At 36.7% G+C, this 22,959-nt stretch overlaps 1 protein-coding gene across 5 annotated transcripts in view; it reads left to right on the top strand.

Moving 5' to 3' along the window:
• The window catches only part of Bmpr1b (bone morphogenetic protein receptor type 1B), a 399,910-nt gene that overhangs the window by 149,091 nt on the left and 227,860 nt on the right, over positions 1-22,959 (top strand). Inside the window, exon 1 of one of the 5 annotated variants that reach the window (XM_047566825.1) lies at positions 9,922-9,942. The exons of 3 other annotated variants lie outside the window; for them this stretch is intronic. The gene's annotated coding sequence lies outside the window, so the exon portion shown is untranslated. Of the gene's footprint in view, positions 1-9,921; positions 9,943-11,212; positions 11,260-22,959 lie in introns of those variants that run through there. One more of the 5 variants, XM_047566829.1, reaches the window with a different exon arrangement.

Raw genomic sequence — 22,959 nt, 5'->3', positions numbered from 1 at the left:
TTTTGGTGCTGGGGATTGAACCCAGGGCCTTGTGCATGCAAGGCAAGCACTCTACCAACTGAGCTATATCCCCAGACCTCTCCTGGTTATCTTTGAGGGACTTTCAGCCCCTCGATCTCTTTTGCTTCTTAACACTTTATTCTTTTCATGGAGACTGTGATGTTCTTCTCTCCTGGTTATCTTTAAATCTCAGTACCTCAGTCTCCTTTGCTTGCTTTTCATTGAACCCTCTACATTGTAGAGTTTCTTAAAGTTTTATTCAAATCAACTTCTCTTTGTTTCCTATTCCATTATCTATAAAGATATCAGCCTTTCTTAGGGCCTCTGTGCCACCTGTATGTTGATAACCTCAACATTTTTATCTTTAGCTTCAATACTTTTATTATAGGTAGTAGTTCATTTAGAAAGTTCAGTCATGAGTAAAGGGTGAACTGATGGATATCTGCAGCTGAAGACAGCACTTTTCATCAAATCCAATAGTGCTTCATTAATGAATTCTTGTCAGATATCTTCTCTCTTAAAAAAATTATGAAAAACTCATGTTCTTTTCTTTATTAATTCTTCCATGTTTATAGTCCTTATCTGTTCCTCGTGATCTTACTCTATATCACAGTCCTAGGGCTGCAGTAAGAAACTACCATCAACATGGTGGCTTGAAACAACAGAAATTAATTTTCTCTTGGGTTTGGGGGCCAGAAGTCTGATATCAAGATGTCGGCAGGACCATGTTCCTTCTTTAGATTATGAGAAAGAATCCCTTCTTGCTTTTTTACCTAGCTTCTGGTTACTCCTGGCTATCCTTGATTTTCTTTGCTTTGTAGCTGCACATTTCAGACTCTGCCTCTGTCTTCACTAAGCCTTCTCTTCGACCCAGGGCTTCATACATGCCAAGCAGGTACTCTACCACTTGGGCTATACCTGCTTCTTAAGCCTTCTCTTGTGTGTAACTCTGAATATCCTTTTCCTATGAGAGCCATTCTTTAAATTTAAGACTCATATGGTATGACTTCCTCTTAATTAATTATACCTGAAAAATTCTGTATTCCCAGTATTTTGGGTGACATAAACTTTTGGGCAGGACTAACCCACTATACACTTTAGTTTAATCCATGCAAAATGCCCTGTTGCAGTGCACAGCTAGTGTACAATTTGGAAAAACAGCTGTCAGACTCTGCTGTCTTGGGCAAGGGTTGTGTGCACTTGGGCAAGTTACTTAATGCTTTGTACTTCAGCTTCCTTGTGTATAAAGTGAAGACAGTGATGCCTACCTCATGGAATTGGTGTGAAAATTAAAAGATTTCATATACATATGAAATCTTTTATATATATATATATCTCCTGTATAGAAAAATGCCTAGCACAAAGTGGCATGTTACTTAATGATTGCTATTGCAGTCTGTCTTTTTATTGGATTTATGAAGATTTCCTGAAAGCTTTCTCCAAATTCATCTTTCCTTTTCTCTCTTCCTGATTTTATGTATTATATGTTCTCTTTTTTTACTGTAATCATCCATGAAGGGTTGCAGGGGTTGTGCTGTAGTAAAAGAAATGGCCTTATACACCTTACAGAAGTGAACAAGGTCAGTTCTGTACTGACCCACTTAGAAACCTCTGCATGGTTGAATGACTGGAGATTAGGGGGCCTATTGTGGCTCCAGGTGCCTGTGGTTACCTGGGATTCTTGGAATGTTAATTAATTTTCATATTTCCTATAAGTTGCCTCTGTGGCTTGAACGAAGTATTTCTGAGCTAAGTTCCCAAGTGTCATTCTCATTTACTGAAACGCTTAAAAGAGGCTATGCTTGAAAGTTTCTTGTAATTTTTAGGACTTTCAAATGCATTGTAGATATGTAAAGCCTCTTTAAAATTTGCTCCCAGGTCCAAAAACTTTTGGTGACATCTTCACACTGAAGACTGTGGTATAATTTTTAGATTATGTGCCATGCAATAAACACTCTAGATTTATTATAACTGAGAGACCCTGAGATAAAAGAACACAATCTTATCTATCCTCTGAGAACCTTCTGGCTTCATTAGAAGTTATATTGCTTCAAAGTATGCCTTATTTTACATTATTCTTTGCTGAATTTTTTCTCTGAAAGAAAAAGAAAACAAGCCCAAATTTCTCAGGTGATAGTAGTACTTTGCCTACTTTGGAAATTGATATATCCATGGAAGTAAATTCAAGTCTCTGACATTTTTTTTCCTGCTTTAGGGATGAGTGAAGCAAGATTCAGTTGAACTAAGTAGTTTATTTATTTATTTATTTGTTTTTACAGATTGCATTTTGATTCATTGTATACAAATGGGCTATAACTTTTTGTTTCTATGGTTGTACACGATGTAGATTCACACCACTCATGTAATCATACATGTACATAGGGTAATGATGTCTGTCTTATTCTACCACCTTTCATACCCCCGCCCTCTCTCCCCCCTCACTTCCATCTATGTAATCCAGAGTTCCTCCATTCTTTGCTTACCCCTCACCCCGACACTAAGTAGTTTATATACTTAAGTTTGGCTGTTAAACATAATTTGTAAATGTGTGTTTTTAGATTTAATTGCTTATTACTACTATATTATACTATATTAGCAAATAATTTCTTCAAAAATTCTTACCATTTTTATATCATGTGCATGTATGAATATGTAACAACAATTTCTCCCACTATGTATAAGTATAATGCACAAATAAAAATATGGAAAAAAACACCAAAAAATTCTTACTAGTAAAAATAGAACGTATTAAATTGATTTATTGTCTGTAATTATGTTAACCGCATATACTGTACTTTGCTTTTTACCACATGTATATATTTTTTATATTTGATACATATGAGTATTTAAAACATACTAGTTTACTGTCTTTGTACAGTGGAATGAGCTGCGAAAATTGCCCACTGTTCATTCACAAATGTTACTGTAAACATTACTGGTACAGTGTTAGACTCAGAGTGTAGATGATCGGGACCCAAACCTTTGCTCAGTGAATCTGGAAGAGGGAATTGGTGTGTAAATCATTGAAGTCTAGTATGAAAAAGATGAGAAGAAATTAGCTTGATCTAGAAATGAAAGTTGGAGGGAGTTTACTTACAGGAGGTGAAAGCTAAGCTGTACTTTGGGACATAAAGGAAGCTTGTTGGCTGATGTGAACAAGGGAGAAGACAACCAGCAAGAGCTTCTCAGGTATTATGGCATCATAAAATATGGCATGTTTAGAGTTAACAGCAACTGGGTTTTGCTAGAGTTTATAGCACACAGTTGTTCTGTTTATAGGACTCCTCTAGTACTTGTCTGTTTTTTTTTTTTTTTTTTTTCTGATGGTGCTGGAGTTTGAATCCAGGGCCTGGTGCATGCTAGGTAAGTCTTCTATCACTAAATTACATCCCCAATCCTGTAGTTGTATCTTTGGTGTAATTGTGAACATTCAGAAATTTTTTTTGACTTCATGATACTTGCCAAATCAATTCAAGAGATAATGTAATATCAAATTAATAAACATTTGTTCACTTGAGTGTAGACTAAGCCTGAACCAATAATCAAACTTAGGGATTTGAAATATTGTAGGTATAGAATTTTCATTCTTCCTTCTGTTGTAATGCATCTCAGATTCCATTAGTAATGATGGCTCACCATGACATTTACTCTTGATCATAGGCAGTGGTCTGGGATTATGCCTAATTGGGTGAAGCAGTAGCTAAAGTAATCTAGATTTTATTACAGATATATCTTCAGGTATGGGTGGATTTACCCACTAAATATTTATTAAGTAAAATACGAAGTAGGGTATGAGGTGAGGGGAGATTAAATGGGAAGGGAGTGACCATGGTGGTTACTTAGGGTTCAGACTGATAGCTGTTCCACATTTTTCAGCATACAGTTTACAAAGTTGTCTTGGTGACCCCAGCCTGGTGGTATATGGTGGGAGAGAGAATGGAAAAGTCTTATCTGATTTTTTTATCGAGCTAAGCCCTGAAGTGACATACATATCTTTTGCTCATATTACCTTGGTGAGAATAAGCCACAAAGCCTCTATAAATGCAAAGGAGGATGGGAAATGGAGTTGCCTGCTGCTGGACCACCAATACCCAACAAGCGGTGTGGAAGATGACTGTAGATCTTTGGTGGGCAACCAGTTGTCTCTGTAGCCAGGCTGTCTGAGAATACGTAGGGGGAATCAGGGTTATGAGCATAACAGGCAGATTAAGAAAGCTCCTTAGAGAGGCTGTTTTGTTTTCTTAATTTAAGCAGTATGAACATTAGGCAAATCTCTTCCTAGGCAGATATGGATCTGAAAATTCAGGAAGGGTAAATTTTAGATAGAGCTTAATGTTAAATATTGGTTCAGTATTTCATATATATCATTCTCTTTTATTTATTTTTTTTAACAATCATAGTTTTCTTTGGTTTCCATATAATTTTCAAAGTCTGTTTTTCTTAAAATTGTTCAGAATTCTTAAAATTCCTGGAGGAAAAACATTTTAGAAAATACTTTTTAAAAGTGATATTTCTACAGGCACAGTGGTACCTATCTATAATACAGAGACTTGGAGGCTGAGGTAGGAGGATCATGAGTTCAAAGCCAACCTCAGCAACTTAGGCCCTAAGCAACTCAGCAAGACCCTGTCTCTAAATAAAATATAAAAAAAGGACTGGGGATGTGGCTCAGTGGCTAAGCACCCCTGGGTTCAATCCCCAGTACCAAAGAATAAATAAATAAATAAATGTCAAATACAATTTTAAAAAGAGATATACTTTTTTTGGTAAAAGTGACAAAATCTTTGAGTAGATGAAGATATAATGTATTATTTTTATTTGAATATAATTTGTCATAATTAAACAGTATAATTTTGACTAATGAAGAGTTCATTTGGAAATAATTTTTAAGTAGGTAACACATTTACTTTGTAACTCATAACTAGAAGTTGTACTTTCTGCTTTCTATCTCCATTTTAACAACAGGTGCTGTGAGATTTACATTATTAACTTGGATAAACTTATCTAAGGTGATGACGATGTCTTACAGCTAATGATAGTTAAAAAACTCTTAAATGAGATTCAGAATTTCTGCCACTGCTGATAATTTCTTGGTTTTGAAACACTCACATCCTTCTGTTAACCCATATAAGGATTAGAACTGCCATAATAAATTAGATGCTTAGTGTGACAACTTGACCTGCAATTTTTAGTCATCTTAGAATCATTTAATTTAAATCTGTAAACTTTAGATGTAACTTCACTTCAGTTTCTCAAGAGTCTTTTTTAAAAGAATAGTAAAGAGATATGCCAAACAATGTGTGGGTTTTAGAAGATGATTTTTATATAGTCTTTGTTCCATTGTCTTACGTTCATTTTCACTAATGCTCTGTGTGTATAGCTCTCTTACTGTGTTTAAAGCTCTGTGATAAGTCCAGATGGAGAATGTGTAAAAATGACAATCCTGGCCCCACAGAGTTTATGCTTTAGTGTGGTATTATTCTGTAGAACTTCCTGCAATGATGGAAATGTTGCATAATTGTTCAAAGTGGTAGTCACTGGACATGTGGCTGTTGACTAATGCAACTGAATTCTTACTTAATTTTAGTTAGTTTAAACTTGAATAGCTACATGTGGCTGGTGACATATTATTGGACAGTGCAGTTCTAGTAGAAAGATAGTCATTTTCAAATAATCACTACAAAAATATAAAATTTCAAGTGTGACTTTTGTATGAAGGAGATATGAATGAACATTTGAGCTCCTGTGTAGATTTATTTGATTTATACAAGCAGGTCATTAAACATTTAATTTTGGGTGATTGGGATGGAGAGAAGTGGATAAATTTAAAGAATAAATAGGACATAAAGTAGAAAAGATGTAATAATTCTTTGAAAAATGAGGTAGAGATGCATGGTCTCAAAATTTGACTGTCAGATTTCTTGTTTGTAAAACTGAAGAGGTGAGACCATTTAGAGAGAAAAAACAGGAGAAAAGGACCAAATTTAAGGTAAAGCAAATGACTTTAGTTTTGCAATATTGGTTTGTAACTTACAGGCCAAAACTCAGATGAGAGGTTTGGGCCAGACATAAGTGCTTTACAGTTGAAGCAGGATCACTCTCTGCATGAATTGTGTTCATGAGAGCCCAGTCATGAACTGCAGAACTCTAGGCTCAATGCTGGATGAGAATTATGGATTTTGAGAGGGTTGAGGAGTCAGTGAACTTGAGGTTCCAATGAAGTCAGAGAATGGGCTTAGTGGATATAGTTGAATAAGTAGACTGAGGGACAGAGGGTGATGGTCTAAGATATTTGAAGGAGTGAGTTTTGTTTCATCTACAATCGGAATTTTGGGGGTGATTATAATATTCAGGATCCGATCATGAGAATGGGTGACCAATATAAAATAGAGTATGTGATCATGGAGATGAAGGTCATATAGAATAATTAAGGTAAATGTATATTTAATTCCATTTTGACTAAAAAAGAAGTCAGAATCACTCTCTCCCATTAGAATTGTGAGATGTTCAAATGTGTTTCCTAATGTGCATGTTCTTAAGTAGGAGTATATTTTATGAAACTAATTTGTCATGGTGGGTAGTAAAACTAATGATCACATAATATTCCTTAGGAAGGTTTCAGTCATTTAAAATGTGAGGTTTTACTATAGAAGGTCATTTGAAAATGATTAAAGAGGATTTGCACCATTATTTTTTCCAAGCAGCATTCATATTCTTTTGTCATGTAGGGCATGCAGTTGAACTTATGTTTAGTTTCTTCTATAACAATTGTTTTTAAAAATGACTATAAACTGTAATAATAAACACTTCTTAAATTGCAATCCAGTGAGGATGTTCTACCTAATAGAGAAAACAGATACTTAATCTTTGCTACTTGAGATTACAGCTTGATATTTTCTCTATTCTAATAAATGAAAAAATTCCTGCAAGTTTTGACAGTTACCTCTTTGTTACCCAAGAAAGGTTCAGGACAGATTGTAGGGTTTTGTGAGGTCACTTGAATTTTATCTCCTTGCTCTTTATCTTTCTCCTACTCTCTCATGGCCAAGGGGCAGACCTCCCTCCTTCCTGTGTGCTAGGCCTTCCTTTCCTTCACAGGCTGAGGGCTTTCCATACTATGGGTAAACTCTCTGATGCAGGCATCTAGTCCTTGACATGGGAATGGTGGACTACCAAAAAACACAAATTACTTAAATTTTCTAAAAATGTCCCCCCAAGATTGATTCAGATCATGCTATTATATTAGGAGATTATCTGAGACATTTTTTTCTACTCTAGACAAAGCTAGTGAATACAAGTGGAAATAGTACTGTCATTTTTCTGTTATATTCTTTAACAGTAAGAATCTTTCAATTGTTTATGCATATTAATTATTCTCCTTTATAACTCTGTAGTACTGTGTTGGATTATGGTGCTACTAGGGAAAAAAATCATGTTCTTGCAAGTTTTCACTGTCTGGGTTTGTAACTTACAGAAGACTGTTCAAGTACCATTTCACTGAGGTTTAAAAATGGATTCACATCATGGGTATTGAAGAAAGAGGAAAAGGGTTGTTGTTTTCTATATTACTTGTATGGTATTTTGACAAATGATTCTAATATAAAGAGCAATTATTTTAGCCTTTTTTTATAACCATAAAATATTGTCCAGTTTCTAAGTTTCGTGTTGCTTTATGATTATTTTTATTGAAATGCTTATTGTCTCTTGTTAACTGACTATATTAATTATACAGCTAGTGCCCAGTTTCTCAACCTTTTCCAGAAGAAGCCCCCAGTTTCCATTAAAGAGTTTTATGGGGGTTCCCCACATGTCAAATTTCACACAGCCAGCTACATTGGCTTTTTATAAAGGTCTTTGAATGTAATGCCAAGGCCTCCCACTAATTGTTTTATGGGCGCAGTGTGGGATCTGCATCCCTGACTGGGGAAGCCCCATGTTAGAGGACTGTGGGAGTGAGGAGTTGTCAAACACACCAAGAGCAAGTGCTTAAAAAAAAAAATCCTAAAAAAAAAAAAAAAAAATCCTGGTTAGTTGCAGTGTTGTTGCCAAGGGAGCATAAGCAGAGCCACAAAACATGCCAAATGCTGATTGATTTTAAACAGTGACCCCTATTTCAGAGAATACTCACTTCATTACATTTTTGGGAGAAATTCAAATTAGAAATAGCTGTATAATTAATTTGAGTGCTCACTTCAGGGTTTGGCACAGGTAAATTATTGTTTCCCAAATGGTTAAACACACACACACACACACACACACACACACACACACACAACCAACTAAATATTTTTTGTGTTCGTTCAAGGAGAGAGAACTCATCCTGGTTATCTGTGAACATTTAGTACAGGAATAATGCGTTCAGAATGCTTTGCTATCCTTTTTTTTCTGAGAAGGTTAAGGGAGTGTGTTCAGTAACCCTGTTAACCATTAAATTGCTTGTGTCTGCACTAAAAAAAAAAAAAGGAACTTTTCTGGACATAGTGGTAAAATTGAAACTTTTGCTTCTTCTCCAGGCTTCATGTTACTTTTTCTCAGCCTCCAGGAGTCAATCTGGTTGGCATTTTGAAACTTCTTTCTAAACCAAGGCAGAGTATTTTTGAAGTACAGTATAACTTATGACAGTGCTATTGGCTTGGTTAACGTTAAAATGTGAGCAGAATTATTAGAGTCACACTTCAGCAGGTCTGGAAGGGCAGTACTGTATTCTGTAGGAACATGAGCACAACCAGTCTCCTTGCAGCATGACAGCATTCAAACTAAATGATATATTACTATTTTTATGAATTTTGAGATACATCTTTTAGAAGTTGAAGAATAAAAATAGGTTTTTTGAGTACTCTAAATATACTACTCTTAAAGATTCTGAAATTTCAAGTAAACCTTGGATTAACAATTTTTAATGAAAAGATATAATTCTCATTTTGTTAATTGTATTCTTTTATTGTGTATAATATGTAGATATTTCTTATGGGGTGCATGCAAGTGTGAGTATGTGTGTGATCTGTCTATATGCTATTCTATTACAATGTTAATACAAGAGCAATATGTAATCTATAAAGCAAATCAGAAATAAAATATTATGTATATTAAGTGCAAATATTAGTTCAGTTTTGCAGACCACAGAAAGTAATGTTAAATTTGTTAGCATTTTATTAATAGAACTATTATTTTGTTCTTTCAAGTGTTCAAAGTTGATTATAAGATTGCAAAATTTAAGGCAGAGAGTAAATTTTAATCATAATTTCTGTATCACTGGGATGTCAAATTTTCATCTCAATTATAACTATCACAAATAAAATAATTTTGGACAGCATACTTTTACTTATTGTATAGAAAAGTACTTCAGAAAACCAGACCTTATCTCATATTGTGTTCTTCATCTTTATTTTGAATAAGAATCAACACTTTGACCCTTAAAACCAACCTTGATATTCTCTATTTAGGATAAATTTTAATCTACCTTTACAACTTCTGTGGACCTAAATTTATAATTTCTTATTTAAACTCCAACACATGTAATCTTTTAACCATTGTCAATATTTCTTCTTCAGGCTGTTCTAAAATTTACCCCCTATTTTCCTTCTTACCTCTTTCTAGCTCTAGCCTTATACCTATGACATATCTCTATAACTATTATTATAGCACGCATTCCCCCACAACCCTAAAAGAAATATGTTTGATAAAAGAGTAACTGTGAGAGTGAATCATAGCAGTTCAAACCCTCTTATTTCTCGAACTATAGGACTTGAACTTTGTCTTAAGAATTCAAAATCCTTCATGCTACCCAGCATATCATGTCCCACTAGTAAGGTCAGCTAATTAAACTATTGGGCCCATATCCTGAAAATGTTGGTGTATACCCTTCCTGTACTAATTAATCCCCCGACCTCCTTCCCTGCAGGGCCATCTGGATAGAGTGCGCACCACTGCTCTGTGCTGCCGGTAGGTTCATGTGTCCCACAAGTGCTATTTCATTGACCCATTTTCCACTGTGGGTCCCAAAAATGTTACAGTCATACAATTTATCCTTGTGTGTAATTAATTAATCTTTATACAACTTATTTTTATCCATCAGACATTTTACTTTAGAATTATTTTATTGATTATCTTTTTGTGCATTTTTTATATACATGGCAGTGACTTTTTAAAGTGAGGACAAAATTCTTCAACCTGAGTAATAGAATATAAAACAACATTCTGGTGCCAACTGTGTTATCAATTGGCAAATATTTTCTCAATAATACATTCTTATGTTATATACATGTTTATAGAGTAACCTCCTACCTATACTCAGCAACTTTATTTTTAATCCTATTAATCCTTTAGAGGTAGCATAATGTTATTCCTATTTACAGATGAGAAAATTGAGTTTTAGGAGATACCTATTCTGCAGTCACATATCAGGTAAGCAGAATTGGAATGTGAATGTAGCAGGCTTATATACTCTGACATTTTATGTTTGTGGAAGTAAGTATTGAAATTGAAGGTTCTATTTAGATATTCTGATTCACTAGTTGGTAATTGGTGTCTGAGTTAGGAGATCACTGTAGGTAACTTCTAATGGTAGATGCACAGTAGTTGTTGAATGACTTTTAATGGCCTGGGTTCAAGTTCTGACATTTCTTTAGATAAATGATTGAACCTTTTTGGCTTAAGTTTCTCAGATGGAATAATAATGAGTTTAATTATTCTTTTAGCCATAAAGCTCTTTGTTCAAATGAAGTTATTTCCCGAAGCTATTTTTGTAGAAAAGATAAACTCAGATGTGTTCTTGTTGGAAGTATAGTGGTAGGAGAGGGGGGTGGTTATAAAATGTTATCTGCCTAATTTGTCCCTGCCCCTAGGCACAGTTTGAAATGTACTAGATTAGATGATCTTTCAGCTCAAGAGTAATTTGGGTTCTAGATCTCTTTGTGATCTTCTGAAAGGTCTGGCTCATGCTTAGATGTGGCCTTAGGAAAGCCCACAGTATGGAGCTAACCAACAGGGTGAATAAACCACTCTTAAAGGGTTGCCTTCGGCACTGGGTTGCTTCCAGTTATTACCAGATCCAGTTTAAGATGTTATGTCTTGACTAGCGTATGTTGTTTTGGGGACTGTGGTGTTCACTTTCATTTTTGGAAGAAATCCTTGGCCTTTCTGAGAATGATTTTTCTTTTCCTTTCTGCCCTTAGGCATTAAAAACTTGCTTGACACATCTGTATTACTCCTATTTGGCAACTGTAGTTGCTTTTCTTCACTTTTTCTGGGACAAGAAAGGTAAAGTTGGAGCTTTAAAATTACTGAAACCACCGCACCAAACTGAACTATTTCCTTGTGTAGTGACTTCTTGCCCTTTTATTTCTAGGCAAAACTTACTTTATTCTTAAAGAAAAATAATATAAATCACATTTTTTGTGTTGTATTTTATTTTCTTAACCTAACCTAGAAGAGATGGTGAAGTTTGAGGACTCAATGGAAGACACAGTGACTATAAGCTTAATTAGGAATAGGGACACTTGGGGAATATTTTGCTTCTTTTGTTAGTAAATACATTCTTGTATAGCCCACCACTATTTCTGAAAATAGGAACTATGAAAAAGGGTAGTGACACATACCTTGTATATAGGATCAGAATGTGCCCCAGATCTGCTTGGTGGGGTATACTATTTGCCTTCCTTCCTATCTCTTATCAAGCAGTCCATGGTTTCCTTGACTGAATTTTCAGAGAATGTGACTTCACCTCCTGCATGAAACTTAGATCAAGACAATCAGTGTATTTCATGGTTCTGCTGTAATGATGTATACAGGGTGGGTATGTGACCCAACCAGTTCACAAAGTGAATGACAGAACTATGAGTATTTGGGAACAACAGTGGTACTTTTTGCTTGCTGTATGTGAACAAGGGAAGTATTTAGCTTCAGGGATTGCTGGCTGCTGTGCTGGAATAAGGAGCTGAAATGATATAGTGGAAAAGTGAAAAGGAACTGAGTCTTTGGTTATTTCACAGAGTCATTGAATCAAGACTTACCTGAATCTTATGCTGCTTCTTAACTTTTCAGTTATGTGAGTCAGAAAAAATCTCCTTTAAGTTAGTTTGAATAATTCATTGCCACTGAATGAATTTTGTACGCTACATCAAAGGCTTTGGTGTTTTTGTCTAGACTTTCCTAGAACTAAAATCTCCTGCCCACTTAGACCTTAGTTTCCTCACCAGTTCAGTGCAGTCTGTAATGGGCTATACAAAGTATCTGTTGGATTCCTCTTTTCCTCTCTGCTTCCAAGATCTGGAACTTGTGTCTTTTACATCAGAATTTTGTCTGCCTCTTTCCTCTTATTTAGCAAGACCTACATACACCGCCACCCAGACTCCAGTAATATTAGGAATGTGGATTCCTCCCATACCAACAGCATGAATGGCATACACTTTCAATTTCACAATCTATGACAACTTCTCTCCCCTTTTTAAACTCCAAAACTATAATTTTAAGATGCAAATTTTAAGAGATGGACATAGGAATGCTGAAGTATAGTCATTTTCCTATTAATCTATAATTCTGAAACAATTCAGAACTATAAAGTAGCTAAGAATTAATGATGCCAAAGACAAGTGGTCTGTCTTGATGTGTGTCAGTGAATTTTACTGTTGTTTTTCTTAATTAGTTCCCTAACTTTAACCAGGCATATCCTAAGTGCTGGCTGTAGTTAAAAATAATTATTTGAGAATAGTTTCACAGGTCAGCCCAAATCTTTCATGCAGTGTTAGTAAATAAACTTAGAGCAGATGCCTTAAAAATTCTAAGTCCTTGTCAAATTCACAGGTTAAAAAAAATGACAGAAATGTTTTGAATCTTGAACAGCATGCTGGAAGAGTTAAATGGGAGTTTGAGTATTTATAAGGACCTTCACCATCTATTTAAAAAAAAAAAAAGTCAAAAAACAAAGTCAGTTTTTAAAGTTAAATGGATGGTGATGGTGATGGGGTATTGGAGGAAAATAACATTTATTGGTTTGTGTCAGGTGGTGATTGGCAGTAATCAGGACTTTATAAGAATTCAGTGAATGTAATTAGCAGCAATCCAATTTCATGCAGCAAAAATTACCTGAAAGGCACAAATTTCTATTCTATCTTTCTAAAAATGACAGCTTTGATATGTAGACTCAATGAGGAATGACTAGGAAATATTATTTATGAAAAATAGGTGTGCATCTCCAAGCTGCACTCCAGGATACTTAGTGATTTTTCTTCTAAACAGGTATTTGATAGAATCTCCAAATTTTACATCATATTCTTATGCATAAAGCAATAGTACATCTTTATATGTAAGCTTTAAATTCCTCTAATTTTTCTGTTGTTTGATAGCCAAAAATTTGCAGTGTTTCTCTAGATTCTGAAGTTATTACTTAAATTAAAAGATGTTTAAATTTTACAATTTTTATTTAAAGCCAATCACAATATTAGCCTAAAGAAGTTTGCCTTGGAGTTCAGATGCATCTGTCATTTTGAATGGATGCTCCGGGGACCTGTCTTATTTTGTTTCTCTCAAGAACACCTTGTTAACTTCGGTGATCATGTCCAAAGTCAGCAATGCATGCTGAGTTTTGTGAGTTATTTGGCTATATATTAGGTTGCAATTTTCAAAGCTGTCACTATTTTCATTGAATCTTATAGTGTTATATTGATTTATATAGTGTCTGTGTTTGTGTGTGTTATGTGTGTAAATTGTAAATGGCTACCTTTGCTTTTTACAGTTACAAAAATAGTACCTTTGAATGGTATTCATAGGTGAAAATCTAGTAGATAATATTAAGAAAACAGATGACCTCAAATTAACTTATGTGTTGACCTCCATAACAAAAATGTAATTTTTAACTATTTCCATTTTATTTTAAAACTTAAAGGGTTATTTATTTATTTTTACCTTTGTTAGCATAGTAGGAGTTACTAAAAATGTGTTTGCTTTCTCAAAATTGACTGGTATTTACTTTGTTTGAAAGTTATTTGCATATAATCCATTCATCCAAAATTCTTAAGTATCACTGACAATAATTGGCAAACTCAGGTGTTGTGGATAAAAATTTAGGACACAGACTTATGATACAAGGAAGGGACAGTAAAAGCTCTAGTGAACAGGCAGTTTGTTCATTCCCTGTGGGTCACTGATGAGTTGATTCTGCTCAAAATTTGCAAAATGTGTTGTTAACATTTTCAATTAAATTCAGTCAATGCTGACAGTGTTAGTATGGTCAAATCATTAGTCTCCTCTAGATGAGAAATAGCTGTGTTACATATTCCTTCATAGAACCAATGGATTACTCATGTATATGGTATAAATAATGATAAATAATATACAAGACATAATATCAGAACTATTCAAAGCACAGGCATTCTGGGTGGGCTCAGAAGGGCAGGGTCAGAGATAGATGGCGAGAAATAAAATCATCAAGAAGGAATTAATTAGATTGTGAAGGAACCCAGGTTTGTAATTTTTATTGAAGAATCAAGTAGCCTTTGGGTGAGAGAAGATGTGGCCAGGGGTCACTCCATTGGCAGAAATGGTATGAATAAAGTTAGGGAGGCAGAAATTGGAGAAATGTAGAGAAATGAAGTTCTAGAATAGCCAGTCTGAAATAGTTGTGATGAAGAAAACTGCCATGTAATGGGTCTTAAATGCCAGGGTAAAGAGTGTTCCCTTAATGGGTCAGGTAAGGGGGAAGCAGTGACTTGGACTGTGCTTCATGGAGAGCAGTTGGAACTTTGCTTGGCAAGACCTGGAATACACCCGGAAGTTGCACAGATAGATGGGAAAGGGCCTAAACGCATCGTGGCAAAGGTGGTGGAAAGACAGACAAATGTCTGGCACATTGAGTTCATGGAATCCATTGAATTTGGCAGCAAATTAGATAGAGAGGGTGAGGGAGACTGGAGTTAAGGATAACTCCAAAGTTTTGAGGCTGTCTCAGGAATTTTAACAAATTGGAAAATTAGAAGAAGGAGCTGTTTAAAAACAGACTTTAAATGTATTTTTAAACCCATAGTAGGCAAAATCTCATTTGATTATTAAATATATGCATGTTTAATATTAGTATCTTCAAACCTTTCTAGTGAATATGTAAAGTTCTTTTTAGATTTCTTAAGTTGTATTCAGAAGCCTATGTTATTAAGAAGGCAGATATTTTAATCTTGCTCACTAAAAATGGTCGAAAGAGTTGAGATCTTGTTGTAATTTCTGATCAATTCTTTTGAAACAGTTCGGGATTGATCTACCTTATTGTCTTGTCGTACAAATGAAGTGAAAGGTGTAAATTTTTTCTAGGAGTTCTACTTTAAGACAAGAAAAATATTTTTGTGTGTAAAGGTAAGTAAACAGATGGTTGGGACTACTGTCTTTTTGCTTGAGATATTAAAACATGTTTCGGAAGACATGTAAAGTCTTACTTGCTCTTTGGTCTTTTGTTTATATCAGATGTTTTTTATCTTTTTATGTACCTTTATATATTAATGTTGTACACATATGATAGCATGTAGCTCTTTGATTCTTCTGTGATCCTAGCTATATCTCATTGAAATGTTTAATGGGCAACCTAAAGAGACAGATAAACTCAAAATAAATATATCCTTCACTGCAATTAATATTTAATAATGAACAATACATTGCAACTTTATTAAGTCATTTATGTCATACAAAATCTATGACAATCTATTTTCTTTTTTTTTTATTATTTTTTTTTTTTTATTTTTATTTTTTTTTTTTATTTTATTTTTTATTGTGAACAAATGGGATACATGTTCTTTCACTGTTTGTACATAGAGTAAAGGCATACCATTTGTGTAATCATACGTTTACATAGGGTGATGTTGGTTGATTCATTCTGTTATTTTTTTCCCCTTCCCCCCACCCCTCCCATCCCTCTTTTCCCTCTATACAGTCCTTCCTTCCCCCATTCTTGCCCCCCTCCCTAACCCTCACTCTAACCCTAAAACTAACCCCTCCCACACCCCATTATGTATCATCATCCACTTATCAGCGAGATCATTCTTCCTTTGGTTTTTTGAGATTGGCTTATCTCACTTAGCATGATATTCTCCAATTTCGTCCATTTGCTTGCAAATGCCATAATTTTATCATTCTTTATGGCTGAGTAATATTCCATTGTATATATATGCCACAGTTTCTTTATCCATTCATCAACTGAAGGGCATCTAGGTTGGTTCCACAATCTGGCTATGGTGAATTGAGCAGCAATGAACATTGATGTGGCTGTATCTCTGTAGTATGCTGATTTTAAGTCCTTTGGGTATAGGCCAAGGAGTGGGATAGCTGGGTCAAATGGTAGTTCCATTCCAAGTTTTTTAAGGAATCTCCATACTGCCTTCCAGAGTGGTTGCACTAATTTGCAACCCCACCAGCAATGTATGAGTGTACCTTTTTCCCCACATCCTCGCCAACACCTGTTGTTGCTTGTGTTCTTGATAATCGCCATTCTGATTGGGGTGAGATGGAATCTTAGGGTGGTTTTGATTTGCATTTCTTTTATTACTAGAGATGTTGAACATTTTTCCATATGTTTGTTGATTGTTTGTAGGTCTTCTTCTGTGAAGTGTCTGTTCATTTCCTTAGACCATTTGTCGATTGGATTATTTGTAGTCTTGGTGTTGAGTTTTTTGAGTTCTTTATAGATTCTGGAGATTAGTGCTCTATCTGAAGTATGATTGGCAAAGATTTTCTCCCACTCTGTAGGCTCTTTCTTCACATTGCTGATAGTTTCCTTTGCTGAGAGAAAGCTTTTTAGTTTGAATCTATCCCAGTTGTTGATTCTTACTTTTATTTCTTGTGCTATGGGAGTCCTGTTGAGAAAGTCTGGTCCTAAGCCGACATGTTGAAGCTCTGGACCTACTTTTTCTTCTATAAGATGCAGGGTCTCTGGTCTGATTCCGAGGTCCTTAATCCATTTTGAGTTTAGTTTTGTGCACGGTGAGAGATATGGGTTTATTTTCATTTTGTTGCATATGGATTTCCAATTTTCCCAGCACCATTTATTGAAGAGGCTATCTTTTCTCCATTGCATATTTTTGGCCCCTTTGTCTAGTATGAGGAAATTATATTTGTTTGGGTTTGTGTCCGTGTCTTCTATTCTGTACCATTGATCTACCTGTCTATTTTGGTACCAATACCATGCCGTTTTTGTTACTATTGCTTTGTAGTAAAGTTGAAGTTCAGGTATTGCAATACCCCCTGCTTCATTTTTCCTGCGAAGGATTGCTTTAGCAATTCTGGGTTTCTTATTCTTCCAGATGAATTTCATAATTGCTTGCTCTATTTCTGCAAGGTACATCATTGGGATTTTAATTGGAATTGCATTGAATCTGTATAGCACTTTTGGTAGTATGGCCATTTTGACAATATTAATTCTGCCTATCCAGGAACATGGGAGATCTTTCCATCTTCTATGGTGTTCTATAATTTCTTTCTTTAGTGTTCTGTAGTTCTCATTGTAGAGGTCTTTCACCTCTTTTGTGAGATTGATTCCCAAGTCTTTTATTTTTTTGAGGCTATTGTGAATGGAGTAGTTTTCCTAACTTCTCTTTCTGAAGATTCATCACTTATGTATAAAAATGCATTGGATTTATGAGCATTGATCTTGTATCCTGCTACTTTACTGAATTCACTTATGAGTTCTAAGAGTTTTCTGGTGGAATTTCCTGGTTCCTCTAAGTATATAATCATATCATCAGCAAATAGGGATAGTTTGAGTTCTTCTTTTCCAATTCGTATCCCTTTAATTTCTTTGGTCTGTCTAATTGCTCTGGCTAGAGTTTCAAGGACGATATTGAATAGGAGTGGTGAGAGAGGGCATCCCTGCCTTGTTCCAGATTTTAGGGGGAATGCTTTCAGTTTTTCACCATTAAGAATAATATTAGCCATGGGCTTAGCATAGATGGCCTTTACAATGTTAAGGAACGTTCCCACTATCCCTATTTTTTCTAGTGTTTTGAGCATGAAGGGGTGCTGTATTTTATCAAATGCTTTTTCTGCATCTATTGAAATAATCATGTGATTCTTGACTTTAAGTCTGTTGATATGGTGAATTACATTTATTGATTTCCTGATGTTGAACCAACCTTGCATCCCTGGGATGAAACCCACTTGATCATGATGCACTATCTTTTTAATACATTTTTGTATGCGATTTGCTAAAATTTTGTTGAGAATTTTTGCGTCGATGTTCATTAAGGAAATTGGTCTGAAATTTTCTTTCCTCGATGTGTCTCTATCTGGTTTAGGTATCAGGGTGATATTGGCTTCGTAGAATGAGTTTGGGAGGGTTCCCTCCTCTTCTATTTCATGGAATACTTTGAAAAGTATTGGAATGAGCTCTTCTTTAAAGGTTTTGTAGAACTCGGCTGAGAAACCATCAGGTCCTGGACTTTTCTTTGTTGGTAGGCTTTTGATGACTTCTTCTATTTCATTACTTGAAATTGGTCTATTTAAATTGTGCATGTCCTCCTCGTTTAGTTTAGGCAATTCATAGGTCTCTAGAAACTTGTTGATATCTTCGAAATTTTCTATTTTGTTGGAATATAGATTTTCAAAATAGTTTCTAATTATGTTTTGTATTTCAGTCGTGTCTGTTGTGATACTTCCTTGTTCATTCCGAATTTTGGTGATTTGGGTTTCTCTCGTCTTCTCTTTGTTAGTGTGGCTAAAGGTTTATCAATTTTGTTTATTTTTTCGAAGAACCAACTATTTATTTTGTCAATTTTTTGTATTGTTTCTTTCGTTTCAATTTCGTTGATTTCAGCTCTGAGTTTAACTATTTCCTGTCTTCTACTACTTCTGGTGTTGGTCTGTTCTTCTTTTTCTAGGGCTTTGAGCTGTAGTGTTAGTTCATTTATTTTTTGAGTTTTACTTCTTTTATTAAATGCGCTCCATGAAATAAATCTTCCTCTAAGTACGGCTTTCATAGTGTCCCAGAGATTTTGATACGATGTTTCTTTGTTCTCGTTTACCTCTAAGAATTTTTTAATTTCCTTCCTAATATCTTCTGTTATCCATTCCTCATATAATAGCATATTGTTTAATCTCCAGGTGTTGGAGTAATTTCTGTTTTTTGCTCTTTCATTTATTTCTAGTTTCAATCCATTATGGTCTGATAAAATACAAGGAAGTGTCTCTATCTTCTTGTATTTGCTAACATTTGCTTTGTGGCATAATATATGGTCTATTTTAGAGAAGGATCCATGTGCTGCTGAGAAGAAAGTGTATTCACTCTTCGTTGGATGGTATATTCTATAAATGTCTGTTAAGTCTAAATTATTGATTGTGTTATTGAGATCTAAGGTTTCTTTATTCAATTTTGTTTGGAAGATCTGTCCAGTGGAGAGAGAGGCGTGTTAAAATCACCTAGTATTATTGTATTGTGGTCTATTTGGTTTCTGAGATTGAGAAGGATTTGTTTGACATACATGGGTGAGCCACTGTTTGGGGCATAGATATTTATGATTGTTATGTCTTGCTGATTTATGGTTCCCTTAAGCATTATGAAATGTCCTTCTTTATCCCTTCTGATTAACTTTGGCTTGAAGTCCACTTTATCTGAAATGAGGATGGATACCCCAGCTTTTTTGCTGGGTCCATGTGCATGGTAAGTTTTTTCCCATCCTTTCACCTTTAGTCTTTGGGTATCTCTTTCTAAGAGATGAGTCTCTTGCAGGCAACATATTGTTGGATCTTTCTTTTTTATCCAATCTGCCAGTCTATGTCTTTTGATTGATGAATTCAGGCCGTTAATATTCAGGGTAATTATTGAGATATGATTTGTATTCCCGGTCATTTGACTCATTTTATTCATTTATTTGCTTATTTTTGACACGACTTGGTTCCTCTTTATTTGAGAGTTCCTTTAGGATATCTCCTCCCTTTGCTGATTTGCTTCTTTGTTTTTCATTTCTTCTTCATGGAATATTTTGCTGAGAATGTTCTGTAATGCTGGCTTTCTTTTTGTATATTCTTTTAGCTTTTGTTTATCATGGAAGGATTTTATTTCGTCGTCAAATCTGAAGGTAAGTTTTGCTGGGTATAAGATTCTTGGTTGGCATCCATTTTCTTTTAGGGCTTGAAAAATGTTATTCCAGGCCCTTCTAGCTTTTAGGGTCTGGATTGAAAAATCTGCTGATATCCGTATTGGCTTCCCCCTGAATGTAATTTGGTTCTTTTCTCTCACAGCCTTTAAGATTCTGTCTTTATTTTGTATGTTAGGTATTTTCATTATAATGTGCCTTGGTGTGGGTCTGTTGTAATTTTGTGTATTTGGAGTCCTGTAAGCCTCTTGAACTTGATTTTCCATTTCGTTCTTCAGATTTGGGAAATTTTCTGAAATTATCTCATTGAATAGGTTGTTCATTCCTTTGGTTTGTTTCTCTAAGCCTTCCTGAATCCCAATAATTCTCAAATTTGGCCTTTTCATGATATCCCATAGTTCTTGGAGATTCTGTTCATGATTTCTTACCATCTTCTCTGTTTGTTCGACTTTGTTTTCAAGGTTAAATATTTTGTCTTCAATATCTGAGGTTCTGTCTTCCAGGTGTTCTATCCTATTGGTTGTGCTTTCTATGGAGTTCTTAATTTGGTTTATTGTTTCCTTCATTTCAAGGATTTCTGTTTGGTTTTTTTTCAATATCTCTAACTCTTTATTGAAATGGTCTTTTGCTTCCTGTATTTGCTCTTTTAACTGTCTATTGGTGCGTTCATTCAATGCCTGCATTTGCTCTTTCATTTCATCGTTTGCTTCCCTTATCATGTTGATTATGTACATTCTGAACTCCCTTTCTGACATTTCTTCTGCCATGCTGTCATTGGATTTTATTGATATAACATCCAGATTTGTTTGAGGCATTTTCTTCCCTTGTTTTCTCATATTGTTCAGGTATCAGTGGACTGCAGAGATGTTGCAGATTTCCTCTATTGACTTATAATGTCCCTGAAGATTGCTAGTGTATCCCCTCTTATCCTTCAGTAGCCTGAAGTCTTAGAGGAAGTTGATACTTCGGTGTTCCCCTAGGTAGCTGCCTCTCTAGGGGTGGTGGTCTTCAGGTGGGGTATATTCCCTGCTAGAGGGCAGAGGTGCCTCTACTTGTTGACCAATGGTCATCCAAAGGGGAGCTAGACTGCGGGCTAAGGCAATGCCTGTTTGGGCCTGTGTCTCTGGTTTTACTGTCTTTGTGGGAAAACCTCACTCGGCGGGGAAGACCCACCCGGTGGGGAGGTCTCACTAGTCCGTTCCCCTCCTAGAGGTTCTCCTCAGTCCACAACTACCGCCTGTGCAGGGCAGCCTTCCCAAGCAGCGTTTCCAGGGGCCTGGACCTACCTCCTGGGCTTGGGAGCCCTGCCCTTCGCAGACGAGTCTCCTTAGGTGGCCCCTCCTCAGAGAAGCTGCCCACAGTCCTGGAACCTTCGCTCCACCCCTCAGCTGGTCTCTGTGTAGCTCTTTCAAGAAAAGGTGCTTAGATCCCCGGCTCGGACCGTGCTTTGCACCTAATCACTTGGCTATGCGACCCCTCCTCTGAAGAGTCACTTGGAGCCTCGTACATATGCTCCAAGCCCCAGTGACCCGTCACTCGTCTCTTCCTCCAGGCAGGTGTTCTGTGTGGGCGCTTGGAGACAAAGCCACTCACTGCGCACCTCCACCTCCTCAGGACAGCCCCCTCCCCGTTGTTCAGGCAGTTGCTGAATCCAAATAGTTCGCCACCCAACTCTTTCTCTGGCAGCCCCCGGAGCCCTGGCAGATTGGTCCAAAAAACCAAAAAACCAAGCGGTGTGCTGCTCGGCCTCCTCTGCAAGGTCTCCCACTTTCCGAGCTCACTGTTCCAATGAGGGTAGATGTGTCTTGCTGCCTGGGCAGGGCAGCCTTCCCAGGGGCCCAGACCTACCTCCTGGGCCTGGGAGCCTCACCCTTCGTAGACGAGTCTCCTTAGGTTGTCCCTTCTCAGAGACGCTGCCTGAAGTCCTGGAACCTTCACTTCGCCCCTCAGCTTGTCTCTGTGTAGTTCATTCAAGAAAAGGTGCCTAGGTCCCTGGACCGGACCTTGCTATGCACCTAATCGCCTGGCTATGCGACCCGCCCTCTGAGCAGTCACTTGGAGCCTCGTACATATGCTCCAAGCCCCAGTGACCCGTCGCTCGTCTCTTCCTCCAGGTGTGGGCGCTTGGAGACCAAGGCACTCACTGCGTACCTCCACCTCCTCTGGGCAGCCCCCTCCCCGTTGCTCAGGCGGTTGCTGGATCCAAACAACTCGCCGCCCCACTCTTTCTCTGGCAGCCGCTGGAGCCCTGGCAGATCGCTTCAAAACCAAGCAGTGTGTCGCACAACCTCCTTTGCAAAGTTCCCCGCTTTCCGAGTTCACTGCTCCAGCAGGGGAGGTGTGTCTTGCCGCCTGGGCAGGGACAGCCTTTGCAGGCAACGTTCCCAGGGGCCCGGACCTCCCTCCTGGGCTTGAGAGCCTCACCCTTCGCAGACGAGTCTCCTTAGGTTAGAGAATCTGCCCGCGGTCCTGGAAACTTCAATCCGCCATTTTTCGCTCCGCTTCGCTGTCCGTTTTTACCGCTCCGGCGGGGGAGGGGCGACCCGCCGAGTCACTGTACTTCACAAAGTTTTCTGCGTTCCGGGGCTACTGCCCCTTCGGGGACGCCTCCCCTATGGGAGAAACTCCCCGGGCGGCTTTGAGTTGGTCCCAAGTCACTATCTCCTCTTTTGAATCTTGAGTCCTGGAGCAACATGAAATGCAGCCGCCCTCTAGTCCGCCATCTTGAACCTCTCGACAATCTATTTTCATGTCATATTTTTATTTTATAAGTTTTATACTTGACATACTTTCCAAATGTTTTAGATAGGGGAAAATTGATTTTATTACTCTGAGAAGACTCGTTAAAAAATAAAAGGATTTGTGATACGACTCTGAATAGTTTTCATAACACATA

The sequence above is a fragment of the Sciurus carolinensis genome, chromosome 10, assembly GCF_902686445.1.
Source record: "Sciurus carolinensis chromosome 10, mSciCar1.2, whole genome shotgun sequence".
NCBI lineage: Eukaryota > Metazoa > Chordata > Mammalia > Rodentia > Sciuridae > Sciurus > Sciurus carolinensis.
The sequence above is the reverse complement of the archived record's forward strand: the minus strand, read 5'-3'. Positions and strand labels throughout refer to the sequence as shown.